The following is a 24,684-nucleotide window of genomic DNA, read 5'->3' on the forward strand; positions in this document are numbered from 1 at the left end:
ATGAGCATATATTAATTGTGCATATTAAAAATCTTTAATTCATATAAAAAGTTAAAAAGGAGTTCTAACACTACAAGATCTCAAATACAATATAATACGTAAATAGCATAGGAATAGATATACGAGTAAGTGGAAGAGAATAGATAACCCAACAACAGAATTTTTACTGTGGTAAAAAGTGCTGCAGATATACATAAAAGTAGGGATACTTCGTAAATAGTACCAAGAGAACATTTTGGAAGAAAATAAATTTAGGTCTACACTTCATCTAAAGGAATAAATTCCTCATCAATCTATAAGTAAGTGTAAATACAATTAAGCAACAAAAAATACAATACAGCAAAACAATACAGGTAGATATTCTTTGACTATAAAGGGACTTTATAAAAAAGATTATATAGGTTTGACTATATTAAATAGAAGGCTCTTGTATTTCAAAAGAAAACATCACCAAGATTAAATGCAAACAATACAATGAGGACAATGTTTGGTATTAAGTATGGCACATAAAGGGCTTGTGTAGTTAGTATTTAATATCTCAGAGAAACATGTAATAAATTCATATAGATGTCAATCAAAAAGTAAGAAAAGAGCATGAAAATAATGAATTACAAAAAAGAAAATGTAAAAGTCCTTAACTTTTTGTAAGATTATTCCTACCATTATGTGAATACTAGATTTCAGCAGGACAAGTATTTAGGAGCTTACTGCAATGGTCCAGGTGGCAGACACTAGTGGCCTACTCTAGGATGGCAGTAGTGGTGATGGAAAGAAATGACACACTCAAAATGTAGTTTAGAAATATTACAATGATAGATTGGATGAAGGGGTATAGGTGGGTAAAGGGAAATAATCAATAATAACTCCTAGATTTCCTAGGTAATCAATTGGGTGATTGATTAATTATGGTATGAAATGGTTAAGGGGGGAGAAGAACTGATTAGGGAGGTGGATCAAGTATCTGTATTGAGGGGTACATTTGAGATGCCTGTGAACCATCCAAGAGGTAATTTCAAGCAAAATTAGACAGGAAAGTCAAAACTAAAGTTCTTGACTAGGTTTTGAAATTTTGGATTTATCAAGAGTTTAAATCTATTGAAATGGGCAGATGAAAGTGAACAGATATATTTTAATCATCTTTTGAAGAGACTCTCTATGAAGGATACTGAGAAGCAGTGAGTGAGGTGGGAGAAAAGCAAGAGGAAATAGCAATGGTAAGAGCCAAGGGACAAAAATTGTTTCAAGAAGTTGTCATGTGTCCATTGGCTCTGGTAACACAGACATCATTCATGGCATCACTGGTAGATGCTGGCTCAGTAGAATGATGAGTAGAAGCTAAATTAAATTTCAGTCTACCACTACACCTCCATTTAATTTTATTACAGCAGGAAGTAAAATTCCTATAATGTTAATCAGATCAGGTCAACCCAACTACACACTTACCTACTCAAGGATAACAAAATATAAGAAGTGGTAGAGAATAGAAAGTAATATGGATCCAAATTGCCTTTTAAATCTAGGGAGCTGGGTAGGTTTACTGAGCTAGTAGTAAACCAACTGGTATGCCTAGCCTCACAGAATCTAAAGAGTGGATAGAATATTGAAGGAATGTCCCAGAGAAAGAAAATTCATGGCATGCATTCATTCTCATCAATCATAGCACTTCTTCCTAATGAGATGGGATAGTGGAAGAGGTCCACAGTGCCCCTGACAGCCATTACCAGCTGATCACACTTAGCATGGGAATTGAACCCACTCACCATACTTATCCCAAGTACCAAATAAGTCCCCATTTCCTTATATAATCCCATTTACTTCACCTATACAAAACCATAGGCAGTCATTTAGCTTCTGCTTCAACAGGGGTAGAAAACATCCATCTTCTTTTGAGGTTGAGTCAAAAGCTGCTCCCACTACTTTTCACACCTTAGAAGTTATTGCAACTCCATGAGCCATCATAATCTTTTGGTTCCCATATGTCAAGATTTCAGGTATTTGAAGACAGCTATTTATGTTTCCCTAGAATTTTCTCCTCTCGAATAGGAACAACTTTAGCACCTTTATCAAAGGATATAGTTTCTAGTCTCATACCGCCTTATTCACTTTTACCACACTCCCATTTTCCTGAAAAACATATACCCCTCCACTATCATGCTTTACATACTCAGACTGAATTTAAAAACTGGACCTAAACCACAAATGGAGAAGAGCATCTATGTCTAAACTTATGTATAGCCCCAGCAACCAGCTGCTAGTTTTCCCCCAAGGACAGCAGAGCAGTAAGAACAAGTGTAAAGGGCTCCATGGGGATAAAGGGAGATCATTAGCAGGCATAAATCCCTGCTGTTGGAACTCAAGCAGTCTAACTACTGAGTGGAACAGATGATACATTCCAGGATGTTTCTCCCTTGGGCCATGTGAATTTTAGGATTGAAATATCTAGCAGAATAAAAATAAGTTCTGAATAAAATTATTGCAAATTAAAGATGAATAAATTTGGCTCTAATAGACAGACTACATTATCTTTTAGCCAGTTTTTACGTAAAGGAAACACTATTATTAAACTAATCCCTTAAGTAATTCAGAGGAAAAATTTTTACTTGAGGTTTCAGGTTTCTTATAAGTTACTTTATTATAGCAATATGGGGAGTTAAAACAAAAGGAGTATATTTCATTTCCAGACAGATCTTAAACTCCTTAAGTGGAAGGACCATTTTTCTTCTTTTTTTAATTTCATCCAATGATTGAATATCAAGGATACCCAAATTATGTGCTTATTAACATAAAAATAATTAATGAATAAATGAAAACATTTTATAAGAATAGAAAATATCCAAAACTTTTGGTTAGTCTTCAGTGTCTATATTACTGGGTCTACAGAAACAACTAAAACTTTTAAAATATTTTCTAGAAACTGACCTACCTCTCTCATATATACTACCAAAAACCATAAGCAGCTTATGTAAATTATATGGAAAGGCACTGAGGCCTTCCATTTGCACAAGACAAGAGGGAGCCTTTATTTCTTAATCTTGTCTTCTCTTCCTTGGCTCTCCTGTATTTGCTAGTAACTTTTTATGATCATCAGCAATTTCTCTTAAATAGCATTCTGTTGTTACCCAGACACCTCAACTGTAGCCATCTCTTTACAGGATGTCATGAACCTTTTAGTTAGTTTGGTTTGAGAATTTTCCAGCTTTGTGCCTTTTTCTTTATTCATTGCTTGACCTCATTGTTTCAGTTTCCAGTAAGTCTTATCACTTCTACTAATAAAAAAGAATGGAGTCAACACTGCCTTAGATACTATACCTCATGAGGCTAAAACATAAAGCTTTAAATTCATAAAGCTTTTTGAAAAAGAAGCTATCAAAATGACATTGTCAGTGTTTGAGTACTTTGAAAAACTAAACTATAAAGTACTTCAAGCCTGCCAAAACTGAATAGAGAAGAAATGGATCAACCGAACAGACCTCATCACTAGAAATGGAATTGAATATGTCATTAAAAACACTCCCTACAAATAAAAGTCCAGGACCAGATGGCTTCACAGGTGAATTCCACCAAACATACCAAGAGGAACTTATACCCATCCTCCTTAAACTCTTCCAAATGGTTGAAGAAGGAACACTCCCAAAGTCATTCTATGAGGCCACCATCACCCTAACTCCAAAACCAGACAAAGATACCATCAAAAAAGAAAACTATAGGCCAGTATCTTTGATGAATATAGACGCAAAAATTCTCAACAAAATTTTAGCCATCTGAATCCAACAACACATCAAAAAGATCACACAGCACGACCAGGTGGGGTTCATCCCAGGTTCACAAGGATGGCTCAACACATGCAAATCAATCAACTGCATACACCACACTAACAAAAGGAAAGTCAAAAACCACATAATCATCTCAATAGATGCAGAAAAAGCATTTGACAAAAGTCCAACATCCATTCATGATCAAAACTCTTATCAAAGTGGGTATAGAGGGAACATATCTTAACATAACAAAAGCCGTTTATGACAAACCCACAGCAAATATAATACTCAATGGAGAAAAGCTGAAAGCCTTCCCTCTAAAATCTGGAACAAGACATGGATGTCCACTCTCACCACTTTTATTCAACATAGTACTGGGAGTCCTAGCCACAGCAATCAGACAAACAAAAAAAATTAAAGGCATCCAAATAGGAAGAGAAGAGGTAAAACTGTCACTGTATGCAGATGACATGATACTATATATAGAAAATCCTAAGGATCAACCCAAAAACTACTTGAACTGATTAACAAATTCAGCAAAGTGGCAGGATATAAGATTAACATTCAGAAATCAGTTGCATTTCTGTTTACTAAAAATGAAATACTTGAAAAGGAATATAAAAATACAATATCTTTTAAAATTGCACCCCAAAAAAATCAAACGCCTGGGAATACACCTGGCCAAGGAGGTAAAGGACTTATATCACAACAACTATAAAACATTAATCAAGGAAATTAAAGAAGATATAAAGAAATGGAAAGATATCCCATGATCCTGGGTTGGAAAAATTAATATTGTAAAAAAAATAATATTGTAACTACCCAAAGCAATCTGCAAATTCAATGCAATCCCTATCAAATTACCCATTCTATTTTTCACAGAACTTGAACAAACAATCCAAACATTTATATGGAACCACAAAAGACCCAGAATTGCCAAAGCAATTCTGAGGAACAAAAACCAAGCAGGAGGCATAATTCTCCTAGACTTCAGGCAATATTACAAAGCCATAGCCATCAATACAGTGTGGTACTGTCACCAAAACAGACATATAGACCAATGGAACAGAATAGAGAATGCAGAAATAAGTCCAGAACCTATGGTCAATTAATCTTTGACAAATGAGACAAGAACATAAAATGGGAAAAAGACAGTCTTTTCAGCAAGTATTGCTGGGCAACCTGGATGACTGCATGCAAATCAATGAAACTAGAACACACCCTCACACCATGCACAAAAATAAACTCCAAATGGCTGAAAGACTTAAATATAAGACAAGACACCATCAAACTCCTGGAAGAGAACAGAGGCAAAACATCCTCTGACATCAACCTTACAAATGTTTTCTCAGCTCAGTCTCCCAAGGCAACAGAAATAAAAGCAAAAATAAACCTAATCAAACTTACAAGCTTTTGCATAGCAAAGGAAACCCAAAAGAAAACAAAAAGACAACTTTAAGAATGGGAGAAAACAGTTTCAAGTGATGTGACTGACAAGGGCTTAATCTCTAGAATATATAAACAACTTACACAATTCAACAGCAAAAAAGCCAACAACCCAATGGAAAAATGGACAAAAGACCTGAATAGACTGTTCTCCAAGGAAGATGTACAGATGGCCAACAAGCACATGAAAAAATGCTCAACATCCCTGATTAGTAGAGAAATGCAAATCAAAGCTACTATAAGGTACCACCTTATACCAGTCAGAATGGCCATCATTAATAAGTCCACAAATAACAAATGCTGGAGAGGGTGTGGAGAAAAGGGAACCCTCCTGCACTGTTGGTGGGAATGTAAGCTGGTACAACCACTATGGAGATAAGTATGGAGATACCTTAGAAATCTACACATAGAACTACCATATGACCCAGCAACCCCACTCTTGAGCATATATCTGGACAAAACTTTCCTTGAAAAAGACACATGCACCCACATGTTCATTGCAGCTCTATTCACAATAGCCAAGACATGGAAACAACCCATATGTCCACTGACAGATGATTAGATTAGGAAGATGTGGTATATGGTATATACACACAATGGAATACAACTCAGCCATAAAAAAGAACAAAATAATGCCATTTTCAGCAACATGGATGGAACTAGAGACTATCATCTTGAGTGAAGTTAGTCAGAAATAGAAAGGCAAATACCATATGATATCACTTATACCTGGAATCTAATATAAGGCACAAAGGAACCTTTCCACAGAAAAGAAAATTATGGACTTGGAGAATAGACTTCTGGTTGCCAAGGGGGAAGGGGAAGGAGTCAGGTGGTTGGGGAGCTTGGGGCTAATAGATACAAACTATTGCCCTTGGAATGGATTAGCAATGATATCCTGCTGTGTAGCACTGGTAACTATGTCTAGTCACTTATGATGGAGCATGATAATATGTGAAAATAGAATGTGTACATGTATGTGTAACTGAGTCACCATGCTGTACAGCAGGAAAAAAACTGTATTGGGGAAATAACTATTAAAAATAATAATAATAATAATAAAGCACTTCCTAAGGGTCAGTTTAGGAAATCTTGGCTTAATCTTTCTGAGATAAGTACTTATCAAAATGAAAAATTACTGGGATAAAGCCATTCAAACTATGGGTAAGAAACTAGGGAATGATTTGTTATAGCCTTAAAATGCAGAGCAAAGCATGGTATTACTTTTTGAATAAATGAAATTTGAACTTACATGAATTGCTACATCCTCTAACCTTTGGTCAGAAGATTCTCCTTGTAAAAGCATCTGTGTTATTATGTTATTTCATGCTGTAAAGACAAAAATACTTTGCAAGTTAAATGTCTCTTCACTCATATCATTCCAGTTTTATCAGTATTTTTTCACGATAATCCTCATAATGCTACATATCAGAGCATGTGTTTTGGTATGGACATGTCTATTTGTATGCATCCTTGTGAGATATGAGCATCCTATTTCTTTTTTAAATTAAATTTTACTGAAGTATAGTCGATTTACAATGTTGTGTTAGTTTCAAGTGTACAGCAATGTAAATCAGTTATACATATACATATATCCTCTCCTTTTCAGATTCTTTTCCAATATAAGTCACTACGATTTAGTAGATTTTCCTGTGCTATACAGTTGGTCCTTTTTAATTCTTTATTAACCAAAGAGGACCATACCTTTTGCTTCAAAGTAAGCCAAAGAGAATCATAACATTTTAATGTGCAAAATTCCCCAGAGATCTTATAGTTCAATGTCTTCATTTTATAGATAAAGTAACTGAGACCCAGAGGTCAAATGACTAGGCAACTGTTATTGAGTGCAATTTAGATGGCCCTGCAAGCCTCAAAACAGATCACTCATTGAGAGACAATGGCCCTAGTCCTCTCCAACATGGTCTAAAATCCCCATCAGCTTCACAATGCCTGGAGTTCCCATCGTGGCTCAGTGGTTAATGAATCTGACGAGCATCCATGAGGATACAGGTTCAATTCCTGGCCTTGCTCAGTGGGTTAAGGATCCAGCATTGCCATGAGCTGTGGTGTAGGTCGAAGACGTGGCTCAGATCCTGCATTGCTGTGGCTGTGGCGTAGGCCAGAAGCTACAGCTCCAATTTGACCCCTAGCCTGGGAACCTCCATATGCCATGGGTGCAGCCTTAAAAAAGCAAAAACAACAACAACAACAACAACAACAACAAAACCACAATGTCTGACACTTAAAGTACTTATCAATTAATCAGTAAGAATTAGGTAAGTGGAATCATTGTCCCTTTATGGACATTACTAAAATTGGGGCTGGAAGGAACTAAGCACAATTTGTTTTTCATATCCCTTTCCATCTCTTTCTTACTCTCTTGCCGTTTTCTTTTACAGCCTCAGAGGACTCTAACTTCTGAAGTCTGTTCCCAGCACCACTCCTACTGGGGTTTTTAATTCCCAGAAGTGACCCAGATCTTTCTACTTTACTTCACTGACTGGCCAAACTTATGTGACTTGCATTCTATTAATCTATATAACTAGGCCCTGTTATGGTAAACTATAATTCAGAGGCCACTACCATTTTCCCCAGTGTTTCAAATAACTCATTAACCTATAACCTGCTAGCATTTCAAATATTAAGGCATAAAATAAGCTTCCCTATATCTCATGGCATTAAATATTGATTCTTCAACACTTTGAAGTAATTATAGAACAGCAATGATTCCTAGGTAAGGATGTCCCTTCCCCAAACTCAACCCCTCAACAGTATATATCAAATGATCCTAGCTGTCTCCCTTCAGAACCTATCAGTAACTTTTTCTCCTAGACAGTCTATGTCAATTACAATGATTCAAGTTAGGAGCATTTTAGTTTTTCATAAAATTAAAAAAAAATCTTTATGAACTTATTCTCTGGCTAATCAGCTAATCTAATTGGTCTCTGTTTCAGAGTACCAATCATCTTTCTTGATATTATATTTGGTTTGGCTTGGTTTTTTAACAATAGCTGAAGTTTCTTGATCTTAATATAGACAATTATACTCTCCTAGTAATAGTGACAAAAACAATTAAAATAACAAAACATTTACTGAATGCTTCCTATGTATCAGTTTACTAAACAAATACTTTACATGCTTTGTCTCATATAATCATTTCAACAATACTTTCAACTATATGCTATAAATATCTTTTCATTTGTTGATGTGGAAACTTCTGGATGTGTGATCTTGGAAAATTACTTACCACCTGAATTTCTATAAAATGGGATGATAATAGCAATCTCTTTGATGATACAATGAAATATCCAAATAAATGTTTATCATGGTGCCTGACTTATAGTAAGTGTTTGGTAAATGACAGCGTTTATTGACTAACTTGATCCTAAGTCATACAGCTAGTATATGATGGATCCAGGGATCCAAGCCAGACAGCCAGCCTCCAAAGATACATTCTATCATCTCTAAAATGATATGCATAAAGCACTTATAAAGGTGGTTATTATCAAAAATTATTAGCCTAGATCCTGAAACATGAATACAACTTTCTCATAGTTTGCTTTTCCAAAAACAGTTTTAAATTTGATCTCTTAAAATTTTATTTTTAATTTTGCTATCTCCTTTAACAAATTTAAAATTCTGCAGCAGCTGTCTTACATTTATTTAACGTATATCGTAAATATTGACACTCTGATATTGTCAAAGAAAAACTAAAGTCCAAGACAAAATTAACAAAGGCCTACACTTGTAGAAAGGAAACCCATGTTTTTTTAAATTGAAATACAGTTGATTTACAATGTTGTGTTATTTCTGGAGTATAGAAAAGTGATTTAGTTATATATATATTTTCAGATTATTTTCCATTATAGGACATTATTCAATATTGTATATAGTTCCCTGTGATATACAGCAAATCCTTGTTATCTGTTTTATATGTAGTAATTTTTATCTGCTAATCCCACATTCTTAATTTGTCCCTCGGCCCTTCTCCTTTGGTAATCATAAGTTTGTTTTTTATGTTTGTGAGTCTACTTCTGTTTTGATATAAATTTGTTTGTATTATTTTTTATATCTCATGTATAAGTGATATCATATAATATTTGTCTTTCTCTGTCTGCCTTCACTTAGTACAATAATCTCTAGGTCCATCTAAGTTGCGCAAATGACATTATTTCATTCTTTTTATGGCTGAGTTATAGTCTACTGTAGGTATATATACCATATCTTCTTTATCCATTCATCTGTCTATGGACATTTAGATTTTTTCCCATGTCTTAGCTTTTGTAAACAGTGCTGCTATGAATACTTGGGTGTACATATATCTTTTGAATTATCATTTTCTATGAATATACGTTCAGTAGTGGGATTATATGATCATATAGTAACTTTGTTTTTATTTTTTAAGGAGCTTCTAGACTGTTTTAATAATGGCTTAGCCAATTTACACTACCATCAATAGTGTAGGAAGGTTTCCTTTTCTCCATACCCTCCCTAGCATTTATTATTTGTAGACCTTTTGATGATGGCCATCTGACCAGTGTGATGTGATGTCTCACTGTGATTTTGACTTGTATTTCTCTAATAATTAGTGATGCTGAACATCTTCTCATGTGCCTGTTGACCATCTGCATGTTTTCTTTGGAGAAATATCTGTTTAGGTTTTCTGCCCTAACATTTTTCACAGAACTAGTATAAGTAATACTAAAATTTATATGGAAACACAAAAGACCCAGGTTTGCCAAGGCAATCTTGAGAACAAAGAACAAAGCTGGAAGCATAACCCTTCCAGACTTCAGACAATATTATAAAATTACAGTATTCCAAATGGCATGGTATTGCACAAAAACAGACATATAGATCAATGGAACAGAAAAGAAAGCCTAGAAATAAACCCACATACCTACAGTCAATCTATGATAAAGGAAGCTAGGTTATGCAATGGAGAAAAGTACCTCTTCAATAAGTGGTGCTTGGAAAACTGGACAGCTAAATGTAAAAGAATGAAATTAGAACATTCTCTAACACCATAAATAAAAATAAACTCAAAATAGTTTGAGACCTAAATATAAAACATGACACCATAAAATTCCTATAGGAAAACATAGGCAAAACATTCTTGGACATAAATCATAGCAATATTTTCCTAGATCAGTCTCCCAAGGGAAAAGAAATAAAAGCAAAAAATTAATAAATGGCACCTAATCAAACTTAAAACTTTTGCACAACGGAGGAAACCACAAATGAAACCACAAAATGAAAAAAAACTATGGAATGGGAGAAAATATTTGTAAACAATACAAGTGACAAAAATATCCAAAGTATATGAATAGTTCATACAACTAAACGTCAAAAACAAAAAACAAAAATTAACAACCTGATCAAAAAATGGGCAGAAGGAAACATCTTTTATTTTGGCAGAGGTTCAAAAATTTGGGGAAGAAGACTAAATTTAAAAGAGGAAATACTGAGACAGTCAAGATAGTCTCTACAAATGTTCTATTAAGGTGGACTTTTTGAAAGTTGAGGAGACTTTTCAGTAGGTCTTCGGATAAACTAATAGTCCTTGGTTGAATGTAAAAAGGCAAGCAAAAATTGAGAGATGTTTCAAAAAGAGGAAGGAGTGTTTGATGTTCTACTGAGATAATCATCAGTGACTGGGCATTTCCTAGAACAAATGGGGTTGATAGTGGCTGTTATGGCAAGTCATTTCTTAATATTCTCAAGTATCCTCATCAGAATCTTGTGAAGATAGAGCAGCCATTATTACTGTCTTTTCTTTGCCAGTGAAGAAAGAGTAGCTGATGAGTTAAAGTCCCAAGGACACACAGCTATTGAAGTGATAAAGAATCTGAACCAGAATCTAGGTTTTCTCATTCCCTGTTCATTGTTCTTTCCACCATGTCACATTGATTCCATACCCCTTTTGTCAATTTGACATGTCTTGATTATAAGAAAACTAGGAATTCTTTAATATGGAATCAAAAGATATTTTCACCATGTACTAAAGAAATTATTTAGAAATCATTTTATTCCCACTGGCTATTAGAAGAGAGTTTACTGTCAGAAGACAAAAACTGCATGCAAGTATTTACCTGAGAAAGACTTGCTAGTCTTTTCTGATCTTTTGCCTCCTCTAAATATGTCTTAAAATCATGTACAAACAATACAAACACCATTCCATTTTATACATAAATGTATTTTATGTATAAGAAGTAGTTTTCTTATGTTTAACCTTTTATAAGGATTATTCTGCATTTCTTATTCCCCTTTGACAGCTAAAGCTATTGAGTGCAAAGAAATCTTTCTTGTAACAGGCAAGTGGTCAGTTAAACACATACAGACTCTCCCACTATATACAATCTCTTCTCCATTTTTGTCAAGTCAAGCCTCAAGCAATTTCTCCTTGCTCAAAAATAGCACACATGATGGAAAGCCCTGAGTGGATTGACGTCATTTAGGTGCTTGAGCAGTGAAGCAAGCACCAGGAGACTTACATACTGGTTTTAATGAACATCTTAAAAATACACTTGCATAGTTCATATTCTAAAATCCTTGGCGAGTGTCACACAATAAGCCTTAGTAACTGCAGAAGAAAACACAAGCTGGAACTACCAAAATCTTCATTACTTCATCCTCTTTCTCTCCCTCAACTCTAGCCTCACCAGTGTAAACATCACTGATGCTGGCAAGTGAATTAAAGGAATTAAAGTCAGCATTTCCAATAAAATTTTATCCATTTTAATTACTGAAATTAGTAGTGTGATTACTATAATCTGTCTTTGGTAATGCCCATACATTTTCTGGAAATTGCAAAGAAACTGTAGATTAAGATTTGAACTAAAAATCTAGAGAGGAAAGCTAGTACAACCTCGGAGAGTTATTTTTTTATTCAATTGCTTATTTTTTAAGAAATGAATATGGTTTATAATTTGATATTAGCATGTATCAGAGAGAAATAAGAAGGATATTCCAAAGTAGCAAAACTATAAAGGCAAACTAAACCTTTTCTGTTTTTAATGTGAATAGCCTGGGGAAGGGAGGAAAAAAAAGGACCAATGAATTTGAAGGCAGTATTTGCTGACTACAGAGAGAAACAAGCCAGGCACTGAAGCCAAGACATTCCAAAGAGGAAACATGGTTGCCAAGAAGTGCTTTGATTTTAAGCTAAAATACTTATCAGATAAAAAGAATAGTAAATGATTAGTGAGGAAGGTAATGGATTGTACCTTAAACACTTAGCTCTATACTTCTTTTCTAAATTTTTATATTTAAACCAGCGATGGTATAACATTATCTTAGCTCAACCACTCAAAAATAAAGGTTATTTTTATATAAAATATAATACATAGAAAATAAAAATTATATCATGGAGGCACAAGAAGAACACTATGACTTAGAAATCCTAGGGAATGGTTCTATAATGTAAGCCTTTTTCCTTTTGGAACTAACAGCAATAGGAGCTATCATTACCTGGTAGCAGTATTTCTAGATAGCATAATAATCTCTTTGAAAAATGATATTAACTTCTTGAACACAGAATCTAAAAGTAAAGACATGAGGTCTCATGGATTGCCATGATATATCTTTTTTGCCTGGGTTGAATAATGATATTCTTGTCCAAGGTCTCCTTTCATTTACTCTTCCCCTCACATATCCAAATTCATAAAATCTGAAAGCATTATTATAATAACTTACCCTAAAGTTTCAAATATGTTTACTTGACTTAGGTGAAAACTCTACAAATAACTGGAATGTCAATTTGTAGAGCAGTTAATTGGATCATTATACAAATAATAACTTAATTATATAAAAACTCAATAGGGATGTAAAATAGAGGATTTCACATATTTATGGCTCAATGGATGGCCATGAAGATAAGCAAGGGAGGGAGTTCCCTTGTGGCTCAGAGGGTTAAGGATCCAGCATTGTCACGGAAGCAGCTCAGGTTGCTGCTGTGGCACAGGTTTGATCCCTGGCCTAGGAACTTCCACATGTTGTGGGTGCATCCAGAAAAAAAAGCCAGGGAGTTAGATAAAGATAGGAGAGTAGGAAGAAGCAGAACTCACCTCGCCCCATAAATACATCAAAAATACATCTACATGTGGAAGAATTATCAATGAAAACTAATTGGAGACTGGCAGAAAGACTCCTATACAACTGAGGCTATAAGAAAGATCCACACAGAATTGGGTAGCAAAGGAAGAAAAGCAATTGGATCAGGACCTATGCCCCTGAGGAGATGCAAATGAAAAGGAAGATTACATGGGTGGAAATTCTCCCTGAGAAGTGAGTGATTTGAGCCACATATTTGGCACCCCAGCCCTGAAATCCAAAAGGAAGATGAGCCCCCTTGGCTGGTTGGGGGGCCAGTGGGACTAATAGTAGGGCTGTGGGAAGCCCACACTCCATTCAGAAGGTGTGCACTTGTGCTTCCTTGCTCCCAATGCAAGGTGGAAAGTGTGGATTGAGAACATGTAGGTGGCTGACTAGCTTCCTTCTAATGCATCAACACTGTCCTAGCCTGAGCTGAGCAAAGATAACAATCCTGCTTGCTTCATGTGGCATCTGTACACTGGAGTAAGAGCTACCATGCTTTGGAAAGACTTCTACCATAGACACTGAGGCAGCTCAAACCCAAAGTGGTGCATGAGCAGGGGATAGTCAGGCATTGTTAGCATTAATGGGTGATGCATCAGAGATACCTAGGACATCGCAGGGCCACAGAACTGCCACAGCCCAGTGCCCCAGACCTCAATGAGTGCCCCAAACAGCCTCTCTTGCTCCAGTGCTGCTGCAAGTGGGAAAAGCCCACACAAGGGAATTGAACTGTCTCTGATCCTCAGGTCTTCTACTCCAGCAATTTGGAATATGACCCTACCCTCAATAGTGTGGTGATTGCCACTGAGCAGGGGGGAAGCCCCAGATCACACTAGACTCTAGTTCTACTCTCTCTGTCTCCAGCTTCACCTCCAACCAAGGTGATATCTGCCAGTATTCCCTGAGGAAAGACACAACTTTTGTTCCTGCCAAATCCAGCTCTCCTACCAAAGCCACTGGGCACATGCAGACTCTATATGGACACTCTCACATAAGGACACCCTTTTAAGACTGAAATAGGTAAGTTTCACCTAATTCCACAAAGACATAGGAAGTTAAATAAAATGAGAAGACAGAGGAACTTGTTTCAATTGAAAAAGAGAAAACACCTAGAAAATCAACTAATAAAACAAGTAAACAATGTACACATAAAAAATTCAAGATATTAGTAATAAGAATGCTAACTAAATGAGGGAAGAGAATAGATGAACACAGCGGGAATTTTGATAATGAACTAGAAATTACAAAAAGAACCTGTCAGAACTGAAGAGTAGGAGTTCCCACTGTGGTTCAGCAGTAATGAACCTGACTAGTATCCATGAGGATATGGGTTTGACCCCTACCCCTCCTCCAGTGCTGCCATGAGCTGCAGTGTAGGTCGCAGACATGGCTCGGGTCTGGCATTGCTATGGCTATGGTAAGGCCAGCAGCTATAGCTCCAATTCGAGCCCTAGTCTGGGAAATTCCATATGCTGTGGGTGTAGCTCTTAAAAAAACCAACAAAAAAGAACTGAAGAATACAGTAACTGAAATGGAAAACACACAAGAAGAAATGAACAGCAGACTAGGTGATACAGAAGAATGCATAAGTGATCTAGAAGATAAGATAATGGAAATCACCCAGTCAGAAAAGCAAAAATAAATAAATAAAAATTTTAAAATTAGAACAGTTTAATAGATATTTGGTATAACATCAAGCATTCTGACATTTGCATTACAGGGGTTCCAGAGGACCAGAGAAAAAGAAGGGGGTCAAAAATGTATTTAATGAAATTATGGCTGAAAAATTCCCAAAACCTGAAGAAGGAACAGATATCCAAGTATAGGAAGCAGAGAGCATCCAAAACAAGATGAAGCCAAACAAACCCATACCAAAACACATAATAATTAAAATGACAAAAGTTAAAGAGAGAATTCTAAACACAGCACGAGAAAAACAAAGACTCATATCCAAGGGAACATCCATAAGTCTATCAGGTATTTTTCAGCAGAAACTTTGATGGCCTGAAGGAAGTGGCATGATATATTTAAAGTGCTGAAAGAGGAAAACATACAACCTAGGATATTCTACTAAGTGAGATTATTATTTTTAATTGAAGGAGGTATAAAGAACTTCTTAGGCAAGCAGAAACTAAGAGTTTATCAATATTAAATCGAACCAAAAGGTAATACTAAAGGGTCTTCAAAGTGTAAAGAAAAAGGCTATAAGAGGAAGTATGTATCAATTGGAAAGGAAAAATCCCATTTTAAAAGAAAATACATAGTAAAGGCTAAGGAGCAACTATTTAATAAACTAGTATGAAGATTAAAAGACAAAAAATTATAAAATCAACTATAACTACAATAATCAGTAAAGGCATAAACCTGAAGATGTAAAATATGACATCAAAAACAAAAAATTGGGGGAGGGAAGAAAAATGTAGGTCTTTTATAATGTGTTTGAACTTGAAGGACTACCTATTTAAAACTAATACATATAGATATGGCTAAATACATATGAACCCCATGGTAACCACAAGTCAAAAATATATAATAGGATACACAAAAACAAGAAAGAAAGGAACACAAGTATACCACTAAAGAAAATCATCAAATCATAAGCAAAGAAGCTAAAAGAAGAAAAGAACATGAAAGATCTACAAAAACAACTAGGGAAAACAAGTAATAAAATGGTGATGAGTACATACTTATCACCAATTATTTTAAATATCAACAGACTAAATGCTCTAGCCAAAATGCATAGAGTGGCTGAATATATATATATATATATTCTACTAAGCAAGTAGAATATACACAAGACCCAACTACATACTGCTTATAAAGACTCATTTCAGAATTAAAACACACACAGACTGAAAGTAAGGAAATGGAAACAGATATTATATGCAAATGGAAATAACAAGAAAGTGGGCATAGTAATACTCATATAACAAAACAGACTTTAAAACAAAGTATATAACAAAAGACAAATATTGCCATTATAAAAAGATGAAGTGATCAGTACAAGAAGATGATATTACACTCAATATATACACACTAGAGGAGCAACTAAATATATAAAGCAAATATTAAGAGACATAAAGGGAGAAACTAATGATAATACAATAATAGTAGAGGATTTTAACACCTGAGTTACATCAAAGGACAAATAATTTAGAGAGATAATCAATAAGGCAATGGTTGTCTTAAATGACACAGAGACCCACTGGACTTAATAGATATCTACAGGACATTCCATCCAAAAATATTTTAACACATATTCTTTTTGTTTGTTTGTTTTGCCTTTTCTAGGGCCACTCCCATGGCACAGGGAGGTTCCCAAGCTAGGGGTCTAATCGGAATTGTAGCTGCCAGCTTTCGCCAGAGCCACAGCAACACAGGATCCGAGCTGCATCTGTGACCTACACCACAGCTCGTGGATGCCAGATCCTTAACCCACTGAGCAAGGCCAGGGATCAAACCTGCAACCTCATGGTTCCTAGATGAATTTGTTAACCACTGAGCCACAACAGGAACTCCCTTAACACATATTCTTTTCAAGTGTATATGGCAAATTCTCCGGGAGAAATAACATGCTAGGCCACAAAACAACTCTAAACAAATTTAAGAGTGTAGAAATAATATCAAGCATTTTCTTTTTCCAACCACAACAATATGACACTAGAAATCAATTAGAGGAAGATGGGAAAAGCACAAACACATGGACCAAAAAAACTTGTACACAAATTTCCAAAATCTATGGGATGCAGTAAGGGGGAAGTTTATAGTGATTGAGGCCTTTCTCAAAAAACAACAAATATCACAAATAACCAACCAAAGCTTCCAACAAAATGAATTAGAAAAATAATAATAAGCATAATAAAGCATAAAGTCAGCAGAAGAAAAAAAAATAAAGATCAAAGAGGAAATAAATAAAATAGAGACAAAAATAATAAAAAAATCAGTGAAATCAAGCACTGGTTTTTGGAAAGAAAGAAAATTGATAAATCTTTAGCTAAGCTCATCAAAAACAAAAGAGAGGGCACAAATAAACAAGAAAAGAAATGAAATAGGAGAAATAATAACCAGTACAACAGAGGCAAAAAATCATCAGTTATTGGAAAACAAACTGGACAACTGAGAAGAAACAGGCAAATTTATAGGAACATATGAACTCCAAAGACTGAGTCAGAAAGAAACAGATAATCCAAACAGATAAATCACTAGTAGTGATATTAAATATGTAATTTTAAAAAAATACCAGGAGGGAACATTTGGGACAAGATGGCAGAGTAGGAAGACTCTAGCTAACCTCCTCTCAAGAAAGCACCAAAATTAAAACTAACTTCTGAACAACCATCAACAAAATAGACTGGAAGCTACAAAAAAAGATCTTCTACACCCAAAGACAAAAAAGAAGCCACATTGAGATGGTAGAAAGGGTGTTTTTGTGATATAAGCAATCCCATACCCACCAGAAAGGTGACCCACAAACAGGAAAATTACTATATTACAGTGGCTCTCCCATAGGAGTGAGTGTTCCAAATCCCACATCAGGTTCCCAAGCCTGGGGATCCGTGAAAGCAGCTAGAGAAAAGCAGCAAATAACATACAAGGGAACCCTGATAAAGTTAGCAGCTGATTTGTAAGCAGAAACTCTGTAGGCCAGAAGGGGAGAGAGATGATATACTTAAAGTGATGAAAGGAAGAAAGTTCTGACCAAGAATACTCTAACCAGCAAGGCTGTCATTCAGATTTGAAGGAGAAATCAAAAACTTTACAGACAAGCAAAAGCTAAGAGAATTCAGCACCACTAAACCAGCTTTACAATACATACTAAGGAACTTCTAGAGGCAGAAAAGAAAAGGCCACAACTAGAAACAAAAAATTACAAATGAGGACTTCTCACTATGGCATAGTTGGTTAATGATCCAAATCACCTCTGTGGCATTACCAGTTCAATCCCCAGCATGCAGATGTATCTCAGATTCCATTCCTGGCCTGGGAAGTTCCATATGCCATGAGTGCATCCAGAAAAGAAAAAAAAGAAAATTACACATGACAAGGTTCACTGGTAAATGCAAACATATAGTAAAGGTAGGAAATAATCTACAAATAAATATGATATCAAAACAAGCAATTGTGAGAAAAGGAGGGTAAAAATGCAAGACACTGGAGATTCATCTGTAATTAAGATACCACCAAATTTAAAAAATCATATATATACGTGTGTGTATATATATATAGTGTGTATGTGTGTGTGTGTGTGTGTGTGTATACACACTCTATAGCAAAACCTCATGGTAACAGCAAACCAAAAATCTATAACAGATACACACACAAATAAGAAAAAGCAATCCAAGCACAACAATAAAGATAGTTATCAGACCACAGGAGAAAAGGAAAATAAAAAGAAGGAATGAAAAAAGACCAACAAAAACAAATGCAAAACAATTAACAAAATGGCCATAAGAACACACATATCAATAATGACCTTAATGTAAATGGACTAAATGCTCCAACCAAAAGACATAAACTGGTGGAATGGATACAAAAATAGGACCCATATATATATATATAATGCTGCCTACAAGAGAGCTATGCTGCATTCAGTTCTAAAACTGAAAATGGGAGGATGGAAGAAGATATTCCATACAAATGGTAATCAAAAGAAAGCTGGACTAGCAATACTCATGTCAGACAACATAGACTTTATTTTTTTTTTTGTCTTTTTTTTTTGTTGTTGTTGTTGTTGTTGTTGTTGCTATTTCTTGGGCCGCTCCCGCGGCATATGGAGGTTCCCAGGCTAGGGGTTGAATCGGAGCTGTAGCCACCGGCCTACGCCAGAGCCACAGCAACACGGGATCCGAGCCACGTCTGCAACCTACACCACAGCTCACGGCAACGCCAGATCGTTAACCCACTGAGCAAGGGCAGGGACCGAACCCGCAACCTCATGGTTCCTAGTCGGATTCGTTAACCACTGCGCCACGACGGGAACTCCAGACAACATAGACTTTAAAGTAAAGAATGTTATAAGAGAAAAAGAAAGACATTGCATAATGATTAAAGGATCAATCCAAGAAGAAGACAAAACAATTGTAAATATATATGCACCCAACATAGGAGCACCTCAATATATAAGGCAATCACTAACAGCCATAAAAGGAGAAATCAACAACAACACAGTAATAGTGGGGAACTTTAACTCCCAAACTACAGTAATGGACAGTTTATTCAGATGGAAAATCAATAAGGAAGCACATGCCTTAAATGATGCTTTAGACCAGATGATCTTAAAAGATATTTATAGAACATTCCATCCAAAAGTAACAGAATACACATTCTTCTCAAGCACACACAGAACATTCTCTAGGATAGATCAAATTCTGGGTGACAAATCAAGCCTAAGTAAATTTAAGAAAACTGAAATCAAGTCAAGCATATTTTCTGACCACAATGTGAAAGGATTAGAAACCAACTACAAGGGAAAAACTGCAAAAAACACAAATCCATGAGACTAAACAATATGTTACTAAACAACTAATGGATCACTGAAAAAATCAAAATGGAAATTGAGCAATATTGAGAGAAAACTGAAAACAAAAACACAACAATCCAAATCCTACAGGATGCAGCACAAGCAGTTCTAAGAGGGAAGTTTATAGAAATACAAGCCTACCTTGGCAAACAAGAAAAATCTCAAATAAACAATCTAACCGTACACCTTAAGCAACTAGAAAAAGAAGAACAAATAAATGCCTAAGTTAGTGGAAGGAAAGAAATCATAAAGATAAGAGCAGTGATAAATTAAATAGAAAAAAAGAAAACAATAGACAAGATCAATGAAACAAAAAGCTGGTTCCTTGAAAAGATCAAAAAAATTGATAAACCCTTAGCCAAACTCATCAAGGAGAAAAGGAACAGGGCTCAAATAAAATTAAAAATGAAAAGAGAAGTTTAAACAGACATCAAAGAAATACAAAGAATCATAAGAGACTACTACAAGCAACTATATGCTAGTAAAATGGACAACCTAGATGAAATGGATAAATTCTTAGAAAGGTACAATCTTATAAATCTGAACCCCGAGGAAGTAGAAAAGATGAGCGGACCAATCACAAGTGCTTAAATTGAAACTGATTTAAAAATTTCTAACAAATAAGTCCAGAACCAGATTGCTTCACAGGTGAATTCTAAGAAATATTTAAAGAAGAGATAACATCTATCCTTCTGAAACTACTCCAAAAAAATGCAGATGAAGGAAAACTCCCAAACATATTCTATAAGGCCACCATCACCCTGATATCAAAGCCAGACAAAAATACCACACACAAAAAGAAAACCACAGGCCAACATCATCGATGAAAATACATGCAAAAATCCTCAACAAAATATTAGCAAACCAAATACAACAATACATTAACAAGATAATAACACCATGATTAAGTGGGATTCATCCTGGGGATGCAGGATTTTTCAAAATTAATCAATGTTATACACCACATCAACAAGTTGAAGAATAAAAACCATATGTCATTTCAATAGATGCTGAAAAAGATTTTAACAAAATCCAACACCTATTTATGATAAAAATCCTCCAGACAATGGGCATAGCAGCATCCTACCTCAACATGATAAAGACCATATATGACAAACCCACAGCTAACATCATCCTTAATGGTGAAAAGCTGAAAAAATTTCCACTAAGATCAGGAGCAAGACAAGAATGTCTGCACTCACCACTTCTATTCAACATAGTTTTGGAAGTCCTAGCCATTGCAATCAGAGAAGAAAAAGAAATAAAAGGAATCCAAATTGAGAAGGAAGAAGTAAAACTATCACTATTTGCAAATGACATGACACTGTACATGGAAAATCCTAAAGACACTACCAGAAAATTGTTAGAGCTCATCAATGAATTTGGTAAAGTTGCAGGATAAAAATTAATACAAAGAAATTGATTGCATTTCTATACATTAATATTGAAATATCAGTAGGAGAAATGAGGAAAACAATCTCATATACCATCATATCAAAAAGAATAAAATACCTAGGAATAAACCTACCTAAAGAGACAAAAGATCTGTACTCTGAAAATTATAAGACACTGATTAGAGAAATCAAAGATGATACAGATGGACAAACATGGGATTGAAAAATTCCTCTGGGATTGAACAAATCAATATTGTCAAACTGACTATACTACCCAAGGCAATCTACCAATTTAATGCAATCCCAATCAAATTACCAATGGCATTTTTCATAGAATTAGAACAAATTTTTTTTAATTTGTATGGAAACATAGAATCTCCAAATAGCCAAAGGAATCCTGAGAGAGAAAAACGGAGCTGGAGGAATCAGACTCTGTGACCTCAGACTATTTGACAAAGCTCAGTCATCAAAACAGTGTGGAATTGGCACAAAAACAGAAATATAGATCAGTGGAATAGGATAGAAAGCCCAGAAATAAACCCAAGTACCTATGGTCAACTAATCTATGAAAAAGGAGGCAAGAATATACAATGGAGAAAAGAAAGTCTCTTCAACAAGTGGTGCTGGCAACAGAACTTGATGAAACATTGTAAATCAACTATACTTTAATAATAATAGTAATAAATGGCAAAAAATAAAATAAAATCTTAAATTGAAATTTAAAAAAAAAAGTGGTGCTGGGAAAACTGGATGGCTACATTTAAAAAATGAAATCAGAACATTCTCTTACACCATACACAAAAATAAACTCAAAATGGATTAAAGAGCTAAATATAAGACTGGATACTATAACACTCTTAGAGGAAAACATAGGCAGAACACTCTCTGACATAAACTGCAGCAATATATCTTCAGATCCAGCTCCTAGAGTAACAAAAATAAAAACAAAAATAAACAAATGGAACCTAATAAAAGTTTAAAGTTTTTGCACAGCAAAGGAAACCATAAACAAAATGAAAAGACAATCCACAGAATGGATGAAAATATTTGCAAATGAAGCAACTTATAAGGGATTAATTTCAAAAATGTACAAACAACTCACACAGCCCAATATCAAAAAAACAAAGAACCCAATCAAAAAATGGGCAGAAGATATAGACATTTTTCTAAAGAAGACATGCAGATGAGCAAAATCACATGAAAAGTGTTCAACATTGTTAATTATTAGAGAAATACAAATCAAATCTACTATAAGGTACCACCTTAAACCAGGAGAATGGCCATCATCAAAACAATAAATGCTGGAGACAGTGTAGAAAAAATGGAACTCTCTTAACTATTGGTAAGAATGTAAACTGGAACAGCCACTATGGAAAATAGTATGGACTTTCCTCAGAAAACTAAGAAAACCATAATTTTAGAAGATACATGCAACCCAATGTTCAGTGAAGCACTGTTTACCATAGCTGAGGCATGGAAACAACCTAAATGTCAACTGACAGTGGAATAGATAAAGGAGATGTTGTACATATATATATTCAATGGAATATTACTTAGCCAAAAAAAGAAGGAAATAACATGATTTGCAGCAACATAGATAGACCTAGAGATTATCGTATTAAATGAAGGTAGACAGTGAAAAACAAACATCATATGATGTCACTTGTATGTGGAATCTAAGAAAAGGAGAGAAATGAACATATTTACAGAACATAAATAGACACACAGACTTTGAAAACAAACTTATGGTTACCAAAGGGGGCAGGTGGCAGGGGGGAGAGATAGACAATGTGTTTGGGACTAGCATATGCACAGTGTGGTATATGGAATGACTGGCCATTGGGGACCTGCTTATAGCACAGGGACTCTACCCAATATTCTGTAATAATCTATATGGGGGAAGAATCTAATGGGGGTGTGTACGTGTGTGTGTGTGTGTATATATATATATATCTGAATCATTTTGTTGAGAAATTATCACAGCATGGTAAATCAACTATACTTCAACAAAACTTTAAAAAATGAAAAAGAAAGCTCCAAGGAAACAAAAGTCCAGGACTGGATGGCTTCGAAGGGGAATTTTATAAAACATATAAAGAGGAGCTAATACATATAGTTCTCAACTATTCCCAGAAATGTGACAATAAGTGAACTCTTCCAACTTCATTAAACAAGGCCACCATTACCCTGATACCAAAACTAGATAAAGACACTACAAAACAAGAAAATTACAAGGCAATATCTTTGATAAATACAGAAGTAAAAATCCTCAACAAAATACTAACAAATTGAATTCAACAATATAAAAATATTAGCAAATTGAATTTAACAACATATAAAATGGATCATATAAGCATGATCAAGTGGGTTTTGTTCCAGAGATGCAAGAATGGTTCAATATTCACAAATTAATCAATGTAATAAACAATATTAACAACTGGAAGGATAAAAACCACATGATCATCTCAAAAGACACAGAAAAAGTATTTGACAAAATTCAACATCCGTTCATGTCAAAAACTCTCATCAAAGTTGGTACAAAGAGAACATATCCCAACATAATAAAGGCCATTTATGACAAACCCATATCTAAAACCATACTCAATAATGAAAAGCTAAAAGCTCTTCCTCTAAAATCAGGAAAAAGATAAGGATAACCACACTCACCATTTCTTTTCAACTAGAATAGGAAGTCCTAGACATAGTAATAAGAGATGTAAAAGTAATAAAAGGCATCCAAATTATAAGGAAGTAAAACTGTCACTGTTTTCAGACGACATGATACCACATATAGAAAACCATAAAGTCTCCACCAAAAACCTATTAGAGCTAATAAATGAATTCAGAAAAGTTGAAGGATATAACATTAATATACAGAAATTTGTTGATTTTCTACATATACTAATAATGAAATATCAAAAAGAGAAAGGAAAAAATCCCATTTAAAATTGCACCCCCCCAAAAAAAAAATACCTAGGAACAAACTTAACCAAGGAGGTGAAAGACCTGTACTCTGAAAATCAGAAAACAGTGATGAAGGAATGTGAAAATGATACAATGAAATGGAATGATACCCAATGTTTTGGGATTGGAAGAATTAATATTGTTCAAATGTCCTTATTTCTCAAAGCAATCAACAGATTTAATGCAACACCCATCAAAATACTCATGACATTTTTCACAGAACTATAACAAGTCATCCTAAAATTCATATGAAACTGCAAAAGACCTTAAATTGCCAAAGCAATCCTGAGAAGAAAGAACGAATCTGGTGGCATCATGCTTCCTGGTTTCAGACTATATTACAAAACAAAAAAAAATCAAAAGAGCATGGTAATGGCACAAAAATAGACACATAGAATAATTAAACAGAACAGAAAACCTAGAAATAAATCCCTACCCTACAGTCAATTAATCTGTGACAAAGGAAACAAGAATATACAATGGGGAAAAGAAGGCGTCTTCAGCAAGG

The 24,684-nt window shown here is 34.9% G+C and overlaps 1 protein-coding gene across 1 annotated transcript in view; it reads right to left on the minus strand.

The window, feature by feature from the left end:
* Positions 1-24,684, minus strand: part of PEX5L (peroxisomal biogenesis factor 5 like) — a 782,439-nt gene that overhangs the window by 618,886 nt on the left and 138,869 nt on the right. The gene's annotated exons all lie outside the window — the stretch shown is intronic.

This window comes from Sus scrofa, chromosome 13 (genome assembly GCF_054392235.1).
Source record: "Sus scrofa isolate SSC_HxYL_T2T_F1_AM1 chromosome 13, Sscrofa_HxYL_maternal_Yorkshire_Landrace_v2.0, whole genome shotgun sequence".
Taxonomy (NCBI): domain Eukaryota; kingdom Metazoa; phylum Chordata; class Mammalia; order Artiodactyla; family Suidae; genus Sus; species Sus scrofa.